The following is a 12,500-nucleotide window of genomic DNA, read 5'->3' as shown; positions in this document are numbered from 1 at the left end:
AGTGCGTATTAAAGTGTGATGTGCTGATAAAGTGCTACCTACAGCATCTGCTCAGTTTATGAAAGCATGTTAACACAGTGCAGTGTGTGTGTGTATGTGTGTGTGTATGTGTGACAGCCAAGACAAGTGCAGAGAAAACTTGAACTTGCAAAACACAAAAGCATCTTCCGAAAGCCATTGTCAAAAAAACTAGAAAAAACAAGAAGCAAATTCGCAGGAAAATAAACACAGAGGAGAGAGGAAGAACCTGAGGAAAAAACATAGTCCCACACTCCTGTGCGATTGCAATCCCACAATCCTCTGCTCTCCACCCGGCACGTTCAGCCCAAACCGGGTGAGATCCACTAACGTTCGGGTCAGATGAACAACTGCCTCCATCACCGGGGTAAAAATGACAGAGCGAATATCACCCGCACGACGTAAAGAGCGAATAAGACCCACACAACATTAAGAGTGAATAACACCCGCACAACATTAAGAGTGAATAACACCCGCACAACGTAAAGAGTGAATAACACCCGCACAACGTAAAGAGTGAATAACACCCGCACGGGGTAAACAGCGAATAACACCCACACAGCGTAAAGAGCGAATAACACCCGCACGACGTAAAGAGCGAATAACACCCGCACGGCGTAAAGAGCGAATAACACCCGCACGACGTAAAGAGCGAATAACACCCGCACGGCGTAAACAACGAATAACACCCGCACAATGTAAACAGCGAATAACACCTGCACGCCGTAAAGAGCGAATAACACCCGCACAATGTAAACAGCGAATAACACCCACACAATGTAAACAGCGAATAACACCCGCACAATGTAAACAGCGAATAACACCTGCACGCCGTAAAGAGCGAATAACACCCGCACAATGTAAACAGCGAATAACACCCACACAATGTAAACAGCGAATAACACCCGCACAATGTAAAGAGCGAATAACACCCGCACGCCGTAAAGAGCGAATAACACCCGCACAATGTAAACAGCGAATAACACCCACACAATGTAAACAGCGAATAACACCCGCACAATGTAAACAGCGAATAACACCCGCACGCCGTAAAGAGCGAATAACACCCGCACAACGTAAAGAGTGAATAACACCCGGACGGGGTAAACAGCGAATAACACCCACACGGCGTAAACAGCGAATAACACCCACACGACGTAAACAGCGAATAACACCCGCACAATGTAAACAGCGAATAACACCCGCACGGCGTAAAGAGCGAATAACACCCGCACAACGTAAAGAGCGAATAACACCCGGACGGGGTAAACAGCGAATAACACCCGCACAATGTAAACAGCGAATAACACCCGCACGCCATAAAGAGCTAATAACACCCAGACAGGGTAAACAGCAAATAACACCCGCACGAGGTAAAGAGCGAATAACACCCGCACAATGTAAACAGCGAATAACACCCTCACGCCGTAAAGAGCTAATAACACCCGGACGGGGTAAACAGCGAATAACACCCGGACAATGTAAACAGCGAATAACAACCCTCACGCCGTGAAGAGCTAATAACACGCGCACAACGTAAAGAGCTAATAACACCCGCACGGCGTAAAGAGCGAATAACACCCACACGCCGTAAAGAGCTAATAACACCCGGACGGGGTAAACAGCGAATAACACCCGGACAATGTAAACAGCGAATAACACCCTCACGCCGTGAAGAGCTAATAACACCCGCACAACGTAAAGAGCTAATAACACCCGCACGGCGTAAAGAGCGAATAACACCCACACAGCGTAAAGAGCTAATAACACCCACACGACGTAAAGAGTGAATAACACCCACACGACATAAAGAGTGAATAACACCCGCACAGCGTAAAGAGCGAATAAGACCCACACGACGTAAAGAGTGAATAACACCCGCACAACATAAAGAGTGAATAACACCCGCACAACGTAAAGAGTGAATAACACCCGCACGACATAAAGAGTGAATAACACCCGCACAACGTAAAGAGTGAATAACACCCGCACAACGTAAAGAGTGAATAACACCCGCACGACATAAAGAGTGAATAACACCCGCACAACGTAAAGAGTGAATAACACCCGCACAACGTAAAGAGTGAATAACACCCGCACAACGTAAAGAGTGAATAACACCCGCACAGCGTAAAGAGTGAATAACACCCGCACGACGTAAAGAGTGAATAACACCCGCACGACGTAAAGAGTGAATAACACCCGCACAGCGTAAAGAGCGAATAACACCCGCACGACGTAAAGAGCGAATGGCAGATTAGAACTGACAGCCCGTGGAAGTGCGGTGAGTGAGAGGGGAAGGGGGAGAGGCGGACGGAGACGGGCTGTCGAGCGCTATCCGTCAGCGTGAATTAGGCGCGATGCGAGCGGGCTGAGCGGGAAGGTGGCTGTTATTAAGCGCCGGATCCCCAGACACGCCGGCGCATACAGAGACAGGGCCCAACGCGCCGCTTTCATTCCGGAAGCGTCCGCGCGCGCGGCGGTACGGACGGATAAAGAGCCGCGTGGCGCGCAACGCGCTGGAAGTCACTTTGGTAAAGGCCAGAGGGCTGGTCCCAGCACGGGGACTGATTACTCCCCCAAACCCTCACCTGTCAAAGCCCTGCCGCGTCACACTGGCTGCGCCTGCTGTTTGATTCTGTGTAGGCTGAATCCAGGGGCGTGATGTAAATGGGTGTGAAATGACAGCGCTGCAGACACAGAGACGGGAAACACGCTGCACGGGTGAGTTTGGCCTGACCCGTCAACGGAGATGATTCCTCTGCCTACATTTCCATGAGCGTGGGGAGATTAACTGCCCCCCAAAGGCCCACAGGGGCTGGAGGTGAATGGGAGGCATGCCTTCAGTGACCCAGGAATCTGCACGTTTCATTTTACTCAGTTCTGTTCTTCAATTAATTAACTTAGTTATGATGTCTCTCAGAACTGTTCTAATGGAACTGATCTTTAGTTGTGACAGAACTGATCTGGAATTGTAAGAGAACTGATCTTTAGTTGTAACAGAACTGATCTGGAGTTGTAACAGAACTGATCTGGAGTTGTAACAGAACTGATCTGGAGTTGTAACAGAACTGATCTTGAGTTGTAACAGAACTGATCTCGAGCTGTGACGGAACTGATCTTGATCAGTGACAGATTCCAGATCTGCTGTCAGAGGCCGTTAGACGTGTCTGTGATTGCCCCCGCTGACCTGGGGGGATATGCACAGTATGTTCCCAAAGAGAGCGGGGTTCATTTGACTGACAAGAGATGTTAATCTTCACTGATACAGCCTTCAGGCACATTTTTAGATGTGTTAGATGAAGACTGAGTTTATAGGAAGCATGCAAGGTCACTACACAGTTTTAACAAACCGCACTTATTTTTCAGCCAAACACTTTTATCATGCTTAGCTGTGAATGTGTTATTACAAGGGCTGCCACATCAAGAGATTCCACACAAAATCCGCGATCAGGATGGATTTTCAGTGCTATGGGAAATTAAGTTATTAAAGAAACACCAAAGGCTGTTGATCCAAATAATTTACTTGCTTGCGGTTTGTGAATTACAATGGCACATAAAATGGTATTTATTCCTGAGTGATTGATGGTGTGTATATAGTGAGAAGCAGAACTACTGCTGTTAAAGGAAATGGCCATTGTGAGCAGGTCAGTCAGTAAACACAGTGAGTGTGTCAGTCAGTAAAGACTGAGTGGATGAGTCAGTAAACACAGTGAGTGGGTCAGTCAGTAAAGACTGAGTGGGTCAGTTAGTAAAGGCTGTGAGTGGGGGGGGGGGTGTTTAAGTATGTTATGATTCCTCTGTTTACCACCAAATGATCTCATCCCAACTATGTGCCAGGTGGTCACAGGCTATGGAGATTGTTGGTGAGATATGAAGCATTGCAGGTCTGCAATATGGCCCATGAAGACTTCACATCGGTCTTTGCACAAGTGCACTTGGCTCTTCGGTAAGTCCATAGGCACAAATTAGGACAGACAGCATTTACCACTATACGGGTAGAACCCACTAACACACAACTGTGTTAGTGATAACTGTGCCTTCATGCTACTGGAGGACACCATGAAGAGAAAACAGTGTTGAGTATGCAGGCTCTAACCTGATTGGTTGTAGAGTTAAATATATTTAGTCTTCTCTCAACAGGAAGATGGGTATGCTGTAATGCAGCACACGCAAGCATAATTCATATTTAATTTTGATCCGCTCCATGTTCATGATTGGCAGTATGGGCAGTCTTACCTTAACAAGCTACCAGCATACCTGTGTGAGGCCCTTCAGGCAGGTAAGGGAGTGTCCCAGCCGCAGTGTGTCGAGGGTGACAGTGAGTGACAGAGACGGGGTGGAGAGGGTCACCCTGGAGGAACAGAGAGGGTGAAAACAGGGGTTAGGGAGAAATGCAGAAAACTCAAAGAGAGGTCAAGGAGACTCAGGCCAAAAATGGAATCCATACACTAGGGTTGGGCAGTGCAATTAAAATATATCAACTACCCCAACAATCCCTCCCCCCAACTCTGCAGCTAACACAACTCACGTATTTACACATATATTTACACACATACACACACACACATTTACGCATAGGCACGGACACACACATACACACATACACACATTTGTGCATACACAACACACACACACATACACACACACACATACTCACACATGCATGCACAGGTGCGCATGCACACATACACACACACACATACTCACACATGCATGCACAGGTGCGCATGCACACATACACACACACACACATATTCACAGGCACATACACACACACACACACATTTACGCATATGCACAGACACACACACACACACACACACACACACATTTATGCATACACAACACACACATACACGCACACACACATACACACATTTATGCCTACACATGCACACACACACACACACACACACACGCACAAATTTATGCATACATATACACACGCACACACACACACACATCCACCTTGACTCAAGGCTGCTGGTGAAAGGCCACACAGCTAAATCCAGCTCTGCGCGGCTGGGGATGGTTCATTTTCATAAGATCAATAAGGGCTCATATTTGTCATCTGCCACATCTGACAGCCCCTCACTCCATCTTCCCCACCTCCTCCTCCCACCCTTCTAACGTGCTAAATCTAACTCTGCAGCTAACACAGACACGCAGACCTTCAGCGCTATTTACACCTCCAGTCAAAACCCCATTAAGAGCTGCTTTTTTTGGCCAATGATACATGGGCTGCTACTGAAATATTGTCAGAAATTACTATTCCCTCACGCTTTGAGTTCCCATTCACCACACACACGTACACACGCACGCACACACACACACACACACACACATACAGCACATACACAAAGTACACACACACATACATACAGTACACATACAGAGTACACACACATACAGTACACACACAAAGCACACACACAGAGTACATTTTTACATTTTACATTTTAGTCATTTGGCAGACGCTTTTAATCCAAAGCGACTTACAAGTGCATAGGTTCTACCATAAGTCAAAGCATCACATCCAGAAACTAGCAAAATACACATGAAATGCTGTTCTAAACATAGTTGTCATCATAATATCCATCAGAGTACACACACACACATACAGTACACATACAGAGTACACACACACACACATACAGTACACACACACCCACACAGAGTACACACACATACAGTACACACACACGCTAATACACACAGAATACACATGCACGTGCACACACAGACACACACACACACAAATGCACACACAGTACACACAGAATACAAATATATAGTGAGCTCCATAATGTTTGGGACAAATGACTTTATTCTTGCTCTTGATTGCCTTTGGAGTATGTTATTGGCGCTTGTAAAGATGAAGATCAGAGATGCACTAATAGAAGTCAAGGAAGCCATTATGAGGCTGAGAAATAAGAAAAAACAGTCAGAGACATACGGCAAACCTTAGGTTTACCAAAGTCAACTGTTTGGAAAGTCATTTATAAGAAGGAGAGCACGAGTGAGCTCAGTACTTGCAAAGGCCTGGTAGGCCAAGGAGGGATGTGTCAGTGACTACTGTCAGCAGAAGACTTCACAAACAGAACTAAGGAGTCTAAAATCCAAGATGCAAATCACTAGTTAGCTGCAAAAACAGGATGGGCATGTTACAGCAGTACCTAAACGAGTCTGCAGAGTTCTGGACAAAGGTAAGATGAGACCAAGATTCACATGTCTCAGATTGATGGCGAGAGCAACATTTGCATGCCAAAAGGAACTACCCGAGGTCCAAAGCACGGCCCCTATCTGTGAAATGTGGAGGTGGTGGGGTCGTTATGGTTTGAGCAGGCATGGCCGGCACCGGTACCGGCTCACTGGTCTTCATCGATGATGTAACTGCTGATAGCAGCAGCACAATGAACTGTGAAGAGTACAGAAGCACCTTGTCTGCTCAGGCTCCAAACAAATGCTTCCAAACGGCACTCCATCCTAAGGCAAGACATTAGTTTTAGCTAAAACAACAAATTAGTTTCTTAAAGCCAAAAACTGGAAAATTCTTCACTAGTCAAGCCAGTCTGAATCCAATTGAACACGGGTTTCATATGCAGAAGAGAAAACTTAAGACGACTCGTCCCCAAAACAGGCAGGCGCTATGGCTGCAGCACAGGCCTGGGAGAGCATCACCAGAGAAGATACTCTGCACATGGTGATGGTGATGGGTCACAGGCTTCACAGATGCAACGGACACAAAGTCCTTCGCATACATAACATTACTACTTCACGTAATTTAAATAATATACATTATATACCTTTGAATGGTACCATACATTGTGAAACCAAAATGTGTCAAAAATACCCACATTTGTGGGTATTATCAGCTTTTACCCTTTAATAAAAGCTGAGAATTTGCACTTTAACCAGATTTGATTGGTTTGACCATAAATCTGACACTGCGGAGTAGAACCAAATCAAGGAAAAATATGTATTTACCCCAAATGTTACGGAACTCACTGTACATACACACACACACACACACACACACACACACGCACGCATAAAGCTGAGAAACTAAACTAAATATCTTCACTCCAGCTTGCCCGCACAGCGATATTTGCTATCAGGCATTCTAAATAGATTATCACTGGTCCATCTGCGTCGTTACTGATTCATGAGGCTTTAAGCTGCTCCGGAATGAGAGGCATGCAAGTATTCCTGCTCAAATCCGCATGGCAAAACTCGGAAAACCGCCTCCAGCTTTTCCAGCCCGGCGGCGCTCCTTACGGGAACGGAAAAGAGGGACGGGCTGGGCTCCCGCTCCACATAACTCCGGCGCTCCAATCCCAAACTCACGCTCCTCTTTTAACAAGGACAACGCGGAGGAGATGGGCAGGAAATTAGCAGATACGAAACAAAAAAAAAAAATGGACCCCCATTAACATATGAATGCTGTATGCAAATGGGGAGGGGAGAGCAGATGTTGGTGAATTTAATTGACCTATATGCGAATTACACCAGAACCTCTGACACTGTCGGCACACCCGTAAACAATGGCCGCGCGCCCTGGAACAAACACGTACTGAACAGACAACAGCAGGAGAGAGAGAGGGAAGGAAGGAGAGAAGGAGAGGGAGAGAGGGACAGAGAGAGAGAGGGGGAGAGAGTGACAGGGGAGAGAGAGGGAGTGAAAGAGAGGAAAAGATGGGGAGATAGAAAGAGAGGGAGAGATGGGGAGAGATAAAGAAAGGGAGAGAGAGAGAGACAGAGGAGAGAGAGAGGGAGAGAGGGAGAGAGAGAGAGAAAGAGAGGGAGAGAGAAGAGAGAGGGAGAGAGAGAGAGGGAGAGAGAGAAAGAGAGGGAGAGAGAGAAGAGTCAGAGGGGAGAGGGGAAGTGTGGTGAGCAGCCTGTTGACAGGGAGTTGTTGGGCAGCCCGGAAGATGCCCAAATAAGGGCGCAGTCCTCCTGTCATCTGCATTCATCACAGATTACATCATCCTTTGTCAGTGTAAATGGATCACATGACAACATGTGGGGAATGTAGCAGCCTGCAGCTCATCACGGAGCACGTACACCCTCACCCCTCCACCTCCTTTTTCTCCTCCATTCTCCTCTCTTCACCCTCTTTCTGTCCATTCACCCATTTCTCATCTTCTGTCCCTGTCAAGACACCCCCATCCGAAAGCGGCCCGAAGTAGGAGACAAACAGAGACGCCGTTTTGATTGGACGGCAATTCCGTCTTCTCATTACCTCACCTCCCGTGTTTTTGCATCGAAAAATGTAATTGAACTATTTCAAATGGGCCATTTTTTCTAGGTGGGTGGGAGTGGATGGTGTAGCAAAAAGGTAACCCCCCCCACTCCTCTCCCTTACTCCAGCCAGACGAGCCGACACGGTTCAGGGTCGAGAGTGCTGGAGCTAGCCCCGTCCGCTAACAGCCGCGCCACGCGCTAATAGAAACGCACCTAATAAATTACAATCTTTCAGGGTCTCGCCGGCCTGCTGACATCCTTCCCGGCGAGCGTATCTCCTGCTGGGGGAGACCAAATTGCATCACACGGAGATGGCGGGATTAGCATAAAAATTAACACTTACATTTGGGCTATTGTCGCCCCCTTCTACCCCCTCTGCCACACAACAATCAATTCCCCGTCTAAATCTGATTAGACTCTTATTATTCCAGACATGCGCCTACACTGTGTGCAGGCCCGGGTGAATGGAATTACGAAGCAGATGAATCTGGAGCTCTCTCTTTCTTTCTCTCGTTCTCTCTTTCATTCTTTTTGTCTCACTCTATCTTTGTCGCTTTCTATTTCTCTCTTTCATTCTTCTTGTCTCACTCTATCTCTGTCACTTTCTATTTCTCTCTTTCATTCTCTTTTTGTCTTACTCTATCGCTTTCTCTATCTATTTCTCTCTCTCTTTAATTTACAGGCAAAAAAGCCAACTGGAATTCAGCTTCATATGATATATTGCTTGCATATTATTCCGGGTTTCTTAGGTTCTCCATTCTCTACTTTGGTACACTTTAAAACATGTACAGTTAGGCTCATCTAACTCTTGTAAAACTGATTACAATGCACTTTTTAAGTTAAGTTAGAAATTCTAACAAGCCTTTTATGTTGGCAAAGCAACCATAAATAAGTTGAATTAACTCTCTTTGTGCAAGACTAATGGGTTCAGTGAGATATTTGCATAGCTTTGTGAAATACGTTTCATTACTTCATTCAAATACAAAACTGAAATGACCAAGAACATGTCATTAAAATTTGTACACTAGGCCAACATAAAAACATAAACATGAAATTTTGAATGAATTTATGAAATGTAGTAAAGAAAACTGCAATTATTTTACAGGACCTATTGGTGTTGTTACCTAAACAGCACAATATACTTAGTTAATATACCTTATTTATGTTTGCTGAGCCCACAAAGACTTCACTGAAGTTTAGAATGTGTAATCCAAAGAACCTAAATTAAGGTAACATGTCAAAAATTCTAATACAATACCATACATAATGTAAAGTTATACAATACAGTGACAAATAATTTCCTCCGCATTGAGAAAAAATTAAATCCAAACTTGTTTAATTTCATGCGATTGATCAAACACTGGTTCTTGATGAAAGCATGGACACCTGATTACATTACAGTTACTTAGCTGAAGCTGTTATCCACAAGGAATTACAGTTGACGAGACTAAGCAGGGGCCAATGTGGGGTAAAGTGCCTTGCTCAGGGGCCCAACAGCTACACTAAACTACGGCTTGAACCACCAACCGCCCAGGTCCCAGTCAAGCTCCTAGGCCACTAGACTATAGGCTGTAAAGCCACAGAGAGGAGTAATTCCTTAAGTGTCTTCCTTAGACATGTCTACAGTACCTGCTCCAAACAAACAATATATTTTTTATTTAGTATTTAGATTTAACATAAAAAATAACTGTGTTCTGCCAGTGCACCATGTGCGATAACTTCCAAAATGCCAACAGTCTAAGAAATTGGAAACTTATAAGATTCCGCACCTCAGGCCAAGCAATCTTACACCAATTATAAGAAACAGAGCCTTTCGGTCGACAGGGAATATACCAATTCTCAAGAAATATATTTATTGGGTTCATTCCAAAGACTTGCACCAAAACAGCGTAGCTGTTGTTGACGCTCCTGTGGTCTGTGACGCTAAACAACTGCCAAAAACTTGTTTCGCTTTTTGGAAACGGGCCTCGGAAAACTCTTAAGGTTGTTGTATATGACATATTTGTCATCACACTGCTTTTGAAAACATTGTACAGTACGAGCGGGGAATGCTAATGAACGCATGGGTGGCTCGAGAGATATCATGTTCTGTTTAGACAAACAGCAGTTCATCATATCCAGATGTGTTCTTTAAATACACGACGTCTGCCCAAACTCCTACTCTCTCTCTCACTCACACACTCTCTCTCACATACACACATACACACACACACACACACACACTCGCAAAGAGTCATACACACATATACTGTACATAAGTTGGATCAAAAGAAAAACTAATTCACAACTAAACATGAACATAGCAACTAAACATAACAACTGCCAATTTCCAACGTCTACATAAGGTAATAGGTTATGAACAGGTAAATATTGGACTTACTTGTCTTTGGCCCAGAGAGGGTGCTATGTATTTAATATTATCCTCGACTATGTGTGTACGTACGTGCTGGCCAGAAGACAAAAGCAGCAGGATTGCTGGGTGTTATGTACATCCGAGTAACTGCAGCCTCCGTTACACACTGGCAGAGTCGAAGGAAAACAGCCGTCCACTCTAACTTTAAAAATGCAAAATAAGCGGGGCCACCCACTAATACAAATGTTAAGCCTTGCGCTTTAGGAAAAATAATCTATTCTTCCCTCTCTGATGTGACATATCACAGGCACTGAACATTAAAGGGCAGTGTGAACTTCCACCGATACATTCACTGAACTTTGACGCATATTAAGTTTCGCACAGTTTAAAAAACAATAAACCCAGAACTTAACAGAGCTATGTTCTTCCTGCAACACAGTACAATAGCAGGGCAAAATTTGAAAGAATTTCTATTCTGAGTAAACACTGAAGTCTTTGTTGACTGTGTTGTCTTTAGACGTAGATTCCTTGCCCCCCCCCACTTCCCAGGCCTTTTTTATTTTTCCTTAAAACAATCCGTCCTCGTTCACATCTGACTAACACACCTCGTCGCAAATTAAATCCTGCCACGTAGAAAGTCATATTTTATACGCAAGGTTTATTTTTTATGAGCGCCCGTAATTAACACAGCATGTCCGATCTTCGAGTGGTCCAGGCCTGGGCCTTTATTTAAACAACTTTATTGTGAAATATTTGTGTTCGCAGGCTCGCTGGGCCACACACGCATTATTATTTCATACTTCTGAAGCGTTTCCGCTCCGAGCTCCTATTCTTTTCCACGGACCATCCCCCCGCAGTGATCTGCCCCAAACATGTTTACGGAATCACGTCCTCATCCTAAACTGGGGAGAGGGGGGAGATGACAAAAGAGGCCGGTCGTAATGTACAGATTTATAACACGAGAATTAAACAATTTACGTTAAAATCAATCCCGTTGTTTAATTTCAGGATTCAAATTTACTGGATCACCAAAAAAAAAAAAAGCCGAATGAGTCTTTAGGGTGAAATGTTTACATCTCAGTACCTTGTGGGCAGAATCACTGACCGTAAACATGGCGTCCTTATGAACGACACAACCGTGTTTACGGTCCCGAGGAAAACCAACCCTAACATGATCCCCAGAAGAGGAGGTCTTACTGGCCAGCGTTTGGTTTGGAGTTCTCCAGTGTGGATCAGAGGAGTTACACTGTGGGACGAGGGTGCAGGAGGGTTTAACTGATGTCTGTGAACGGGGCGGGCGGGCGACACCACTCCCATCGCCGTGGCAGCGACGCACGACTGTGTTGAATCACCAGGAGAGGGCTTTTCCTCTCCGCAGAAAGAGTGAGAGACAGAGACAGAGTGAGAGAGAAAGAGAGGGAGAGAGAGAGCAAGAGTTTACGTTCTGACCCAAATCTCTCGCTTGCTCTGTGCTTACGACTGTCACAGCTCCCAAACGAGGGGGAGTGGGAGAGAGGTTTCTGCTGGGATCATAAGAGAGAATCGCTATGTGGAGCATCCCTGTACCACAACAGTCACCACCAGGGACTTTGGGTCCCATGAAAACATTGCACACTGGGACCACCATCCCAGAAAATACAATGTTGTAAAAAAGATTTGAGGACCCCTGTCATTCAGGGGCCTTGAGTCCCCCACCCCTTTCTTGGCCCCTGAAGCCAGTGTTTGACGGTCGGAAGAATTCAGAGGATTGATGGTGCACTGCATCCAAAGGAGATTATACAGCTCCAGTTACAAGTATAATGATTTTTATTTCTATTCATTCATCCCTTCATATATAGGCACCCAGTGCTCTGCTGGCAGAAAAGCCAGTTTCTGGAGGCTG

General features: G+C 45.3%; 1 protein-coding gene across 1 annotated transcript in view; it reads right to left on the bottom strand.

Annotated features, from left to right (window-relative positions):
• LOC133130040 (zinc finger protein 536-like) overlaps nucleotides 1-12,500 on the bottom strand; it is a 163,703-nt gene that overhangs the window by 96,392 nt on the left and 54,811 nt on the right. Inside the window, exon 2 of the mRNA XM_061244260.1 lies at nucleotides 4,258-4,372. The gene's annotated coding sequence lies outside the window, so the exon portion shown is untranslated. The remainder of the gene's footprint in view (nucleotides 1-4,257; nucleotides 4,373-12,500) is intronic.

Source organism: Conger conger, chromosome 6 (assembly GCF_963514075.1).
Source record: "Conger conger chromosome 6, fConCon1.1, whole genome shotgun sequence".
In the NCBI taxonomy this organism is placed as follows: Eukaryota; Metazoa; Chordata; class Actinopteri; order Anguilliformes; family Congridae; genus Conger; species Conger conger.
This window is presented reverse-complemented; position numbering and strand designations above follow the sequence as displayed.